This window comes from Procambarus clarkii, chromosome 35, assembly GCF_040958095.1.
Source record: "Procambarus clarkii isolate CNS0578487 chromosome 35, FALCON_Pclarkii_2.0, whole genome shotgun sequence".
Lineage (NCBI taxonomy): Eukaryota > Metazoa > Arthropoda > Malacostraca > Decapoda > Cambaridae > Procambarus > Procambarus clarkii.
The window spans coordinates 25,492,599-25,498,598 of record NC_091184.1 but is presented as its reverse complement, the minus strand read 5'-3'; the positions used below and the strand labels follow the sequence as shown (position 1 = coordinate 25,498,598).

Below are 6,000 nucleotides of genomic sequence, written 5' to 3'. Positions count from 1 at the left end.
GTGTTCCGAACCATAATGGAACTGACCCAAGTATCAGTTGGGTTAACCCAAGTATCGCGTTTCCAAAATGGTCTCCCATGTTGGAATAGTCGAACGCCGAAAAAATATGGTTGAAAACATCTTGATAACTTAAATTATTTATTAGACAGAAGAAAGACAGAAATGGGAGCAATATATAAAACCTTTACCAGACAAATATTTTTTAAAAATTAAAAATTTAAATTCAAAGGTTTATTTAGGTAAAATACATACATACAAGGGGTGAAACAAAAATTGATGAATTTATAGATAGAGCTAGTACATACAATGCTAGTACATTCAATATATTAAGTAAAACCAAAGATATTTGTAGTTGTATAAAAGTGGCAGTTTAGACACTCCGTACATTGACAACGTGAAATTGAAATTGAAATAAGCTTATTGACGTAAAATACACACAAAGAGATGAGTTAGCTCAAGCTATTCTCACCCCGTTCAGTACATCGTGTTAATACGTACATAGATACATATCACAAACAATAAACATATTACCAAACATTCTGAGAGATAAACATATACATTTCCTCCTTTACACAACCAGTATGGTATCAGACGTACACATAAATACTTTTATGACCTAGGTATACTGTATACACAATTTGCTAGAGACATGCAGATAATTCAACAAAAAAATTACAGTCTTGGTGCAAAATTCTTATATCTCTCAAAAATATCATCAACCTTTCCGTTGTGACACATCCAGGCTATTTGTTCGGGAACAGTCCTTATCTCAGTGTTTCTATATACATTAATCAACGGACAATCAAGAACATAATGGGCAAGGGTGTGAGACCTTAACATACCACATAGTTTACACTTCGTGTCATTATCATGAACACCTATCCCATATTCCCAGTAATATTTGTACCCAAGCCTGATCTTCTCTGTGTACAAATGCGGCTCGAGCCGCATTTGTACACAGAGTCACTCCAAGCATTTCTCCTTTTACCGTAAGTGAAATATAGGTGTTTTGACTCACATACATGTAGTGTTGCATGGTTTGACTTCTCTCATACATTATACTTCTCCTCTCTACTTCTGCCTGTGCCTGAATATTTCTGATTTTGCTTCTTATTGTGAATTCTTCTTATCTTATTGGATGTGCATGCGCAGAGTTGATTAGCAAGAATTTCATATTCACTTTAATTTATGTATTGATTATTTATTGTTGATTTATTATTGATAATTTATTGATTTTTTATGATTCATTGATTAATTGATTGATTTTATTGATATATATACATTATATATATTAGTATATTACAACAGATAGATGAAGAATGCGACATTGGAATCAGAATCCATCATTCACTAAAAGTTGCACAACAAGTGGGAGCGGCAGTAAAAAAAGCGAACCAAACCTTGGGAATAATCAAGCGTGCCTTTACCTTCAAGGAAACTAAAGTAGTCCTTCAATTGTATAAGTATTTGGTGCGCCCCCACCTGGATTATTGCATACAGGCATTGAGACCTTATCTTCAGAAAGACATAGCTGCTCTGGAGAAGGTGCAACACCGGGCAACAAAAATCATACCAGAGCTTAGTCATCTCTCGTATCAGGAAGGGTTGAGGGCCACTGGCCAAACAACACAGCAAACCAGGCATGACAGGGCGGAGCTCATCGAAACACTTAAAATACTCAACAATTTGGACGATGTTGATCCGGACACTTTCTTCAAAAGGTCAGATGTAACACGAACGAGGAGCAACGGGTTCAAGCTCAACAAGCCACAATGTAGGACAGAAAACAGGAGAGGCTTTTTCACCCGTATGGTGGTAAACCCGTGGAACAGCCTACCCGCCAAAAAGTAGGTAAGGTAAACGCCAAAACTCTACTGGGTTTTAAAATACAGATAGAAAAGATCGTCCAGGCAAATGGTAGGACTTTTGACAAGCCGCCAGCTTCCTGTCCTCGTTGAGGCCACCAATATTAGTGTCTCAAGTAAATTATACGTCGGCAAAGATCAGTAACCAAAGAAAATGGGAAGAGCAACGTGGCGGGTAAGCGAGCGAGCGAGTGACGTCATCACAACAAAGGTTGCTATAGACGTCTCCACGACTCGTGAAGTTCGCCTGTCTTAAAGACCTGTGTCCACAATACCCGCCAAATTGTCCCTCCCACAGTACTCTCAGGACACTTATGGCAGTGTAAGTGTGTAGTGAGGCCACACCACTGAAGACATTGAGGATATACCACGAGGGAGAGACAAAACTGTTGAAGGAAGGAGTCACTGGCTCCGCCTGACCACCTTGTTTCTCGCACTCTCATCATCCACCGTAAGTACTGGAGTACTTTCTGCTCCACTATTGTCTTACACCCCAACATGCAATTGTTGGGGTGTGGAAATAGGCCTATGGCATTGTTGGGATGTAGACGTAGGCCTATGGAATTGTTGAGGTAAATTATAAGCCTATGGCATTGTTGGGGTGTGGACATTGGCTTATCGAATAATAATAATAAGAAGAATAATAATAATGAGAAAATCCACTGGGACTGTGTGGTGTCGCAAACCCACGACCAAGGCATTGCCAGCCGCATACTCTACCACTGTACCACCACCGACTTCCTAAAAGTCTGACAATCAGATTTCTACTGGGTCCGTTTAATTACCACAAGCTTCACAAAGCTTCAGAAAGCTTCCTGGCAATACGTTAGTAATGAATAAATATGATAGGCTGACCTAACCTAAACTAACCTAACCTAACCTAACCAAACCTAACCTAACCTAACCTAACCTAACCTAACTGACGCTTGAATCGTCGACTTTATTTGGTGTCACCATCTCTTTATTTTCGTCTAATTTCTTAATAAAAATATACTTTTTCAGATTAAAATTACGTTTTCTCGTGTTGTACATTCAGCACCAACATTATAATGAGTAAATATATCATATTTATTCATTACTAACATATTGCCAGGAAGCTTTGTGAAGCTTGTGTAGCTTGTGGTAATTAGACGGACCGTTTTTACTGATGTCACAGGAAGTCTGTGATATCCTTATGTCACAGGAAGACTTGAAGCCAGTCCAAATTTTACGTAAGACCCCCCAAGCACTCAGGTGAAGTGGTAAAGTGTTGTAGTTGAACACTGTACGCCCAACTTCAGATACTACACTGAAAATCGCACTAAGGAGATATACATCAATGAACGATCCACTGGGGCTGTGAGGTGACGCAAACATTGCAGGTTCGCATCGCCTCACAGCCCGAGTGAATTTTCTCATTGATGTATATCACGTTAGTGTGATTTTCTGTGAGTAAATAATAATAATAATATGAATACAGTAATAATATTATTATTATTTATTCAAAAGAGTGTGTACAAAGAACATAAGAGTAATAAATGAATAAATCCACAAGGGCCATGACGAGGGTTCGAACCTACATCCGAGAAGATCCCAGACGCTCCTTAACCACTTAACTGCGCCAACCGAGAATACTCGGTTTGATTTTTTCGTACCCATTCTAAATGTGCGCGAGGTTGGTTGTGTACGAAATGGAATCTTAGGACCTCCAGTGAGAGGTAGCCATCTTGGAAAAAATTCCCCTTATGCCCTAGGGCATCTGGCTGGGTTAGTACTGAGTGAGCAACCATGAGTGGCACACGCACCTCTGGCTCCCAAACACCTGTCCGACGCGGAGTTGAAAGATCGCGCTTTGTCGGTGAAATTCAAACCTTAATGTTTGAAGAATATAAGGGTCATAATATTGGTGAAGCTAGGTGCAATAAGGACCTAACACAAAGGTCAGATGCAAGTGATACAGCACCTATGAGGACAATACAGCGAGCGTATCCAGTTGTAGCTCTGAGCGCCACCCTTGCCCACCTATGCTATCTCCAATTTATTTAGATGATACATAGATGAATCGTTTTCTGCATTCAGTGATGATGCATCTGATACAAGTAGCATAGATAAACAGTGTTAGCAGCTTCCATGGTGGTGTTTTCCATAGATATTTTCAAGAATAGCTGAATCTCTTCTTAACTGACGGACACTCTTTGAGGCTGGCTGAATCTCTTCCAGACTGACGGACACTCTTTGAGGCTGACTGAATTTTTTCCTGTGTGGGACCTTACAAGGCGATCTTTTCACGACTACCTTACAAATTGATCTTTCCCTGTAATCTTTACAAGACTACCTTATGTTTTACAAGCTTGGCTACATACCACCTACAGGTACTAATGCCAAGGGTGTACATGAGTGCGTTATTTGCAAGCACACAGAACAAAGAAACAGGAAGTGAAATTCTATCTGTACCAGGTGCAACGAGAGAGAAGTCGCACTGTGTACCCTGGACTACTTCGTTGATTATTACTCACTTCCGAAGTACTGAGTGTGTAATACAGTGTGTTACTGTGTAGTGTGTGAAACTGTACATATTGTAATTTTAGTGAATTTTTAACAAGTAATATTGCGACAATAAACATTTATTGTGGACACATTGCTGACACATGTATCACAGTTTCATGGAACATTATGAACGTTCTACTGTATACATATTGTAAAGAATACAAATATGCATCATATACGATAAAAAAACAAACAAATAAAACTGCATTGGAAATACATAAAACAAATAATTTAAAATATATTTGTGCCAACATCTGGTGCTTGAATGGCCCGCGCGATGATGTCTGGGCGTGTCACGCACAGGTGACCAGCCCCTGATGACATAACAACGCACCTTGCCCACGTTCCCAGAGCCAAAGTAAGTGGAATTTGGTACAGTATTTATTTTTACATAGACATGTTCAGGGAAGGGAATTTATCATTTTATGAAGAAAAATGAATTTTTTGGGAACGCTTTATTTCATGCGCACAGGGGGAATTTCACAATAAACTCGGCGCAGCATGGTGGTTAATTGACTGAGCTACGACATGGATAAGAATTGCAACCGAGAAATCAACTTGACCTACCACGGATCCTGCAGTCTCTCTGAGACACAAACTACTGTAGGTTTTTACACAATTCCCCCATGCACCTGAGCTCTGTCAATAAGCTGTTCTACCTCTTCGCCCTTCCTTCATTACACACTCTCGGACGTAGATTTGAACCCTCGTCACAGCTCTTGTGGATTTGTTCATTTCAAACTTGAAATGAAACAAACAAACAAACTCATTTCAAATTTGTTCATATCAAACCTACCCGTACTATCAAAAATATTTGAAAAAAATATATACAAACAGCTGTACTGCTACCTCGTAAAATTCGACATACTTGGCTCCTGTCAGTTTAGCTTCCGTTCCCAAAAGAGTACTAACGACGCAATTATTAGTCTCCTTGATATAATTTACTCAGCCCTTGACAAAAATGAGTTTCCGATTGGACTCTTCATTGACCTGAGAAAGGCCTTTGATACTGGTAATCACAACTACCTCTTATGTAAACTGCATCATTATGGAATCCGAGGCCATGTCCTGCACTATATACAATCCTATCTTAGTGATAGACAATAGACACCAATGTGTAGCCATCAACGATATAACTTCCACTCTACCAATAACCATTGGTGTGCCACTCGGCAGCATCTTGGGACCTCTCCTATTTCTTATATACAGTACATCAATGGTCTGCCTGATGTCACCAACATTCTGAAACCTACATTGTTTGCTGATGATACTACCCTCATCTACTCTAACCCCAAAACACACACTAAATAATGCTGTTAATAATGAACTAAAAAATAGTCCACTTATGGATGTCAACCAACAAACTAACACTTAACATAGAAAAGACCTACTACATCTTATTTGGAAGCAAATCAACAAATGCAATTCAGCTTCAGATAGACAATGTTAACATTAATAATAAAAATGATGGAAAGTAACTAAGAAAGTCTAAAGTCTAAAGTCACATAACTAAGAAAGTCTCTAAACAGTTGGTATACTCTCCAAAATCAAATACTATGTATCTAACTCTGCTCTCATCTCACTATATTATACACCAATCTATCCCTAT

At 39.0% G+C, this 6,000-nt stretch overlaps 1 protein-coding gene across 1 annotated transcript in view; it reads left to right on the top strand.

Moving 5' to 3' along the window:
* The first annotated feature begins 2,039 nt into the window (after positions 1–2,039).
* Positions 2,040–6,000, top strand: part of LOC138371393 (tripartite motif-containing protein 5-like) — a 52,028-nt gene continuing 48,067 nt past the window's right edge. The window contains exon 1 of the mRNA XM_069336179.1: positions 2,040–2,316. The gene's annotated coding sequence lies outside the window, so the exon portion shown is untranslated. The remainder of the gene's footprint in view (positions 2,317–6,000) is intronic.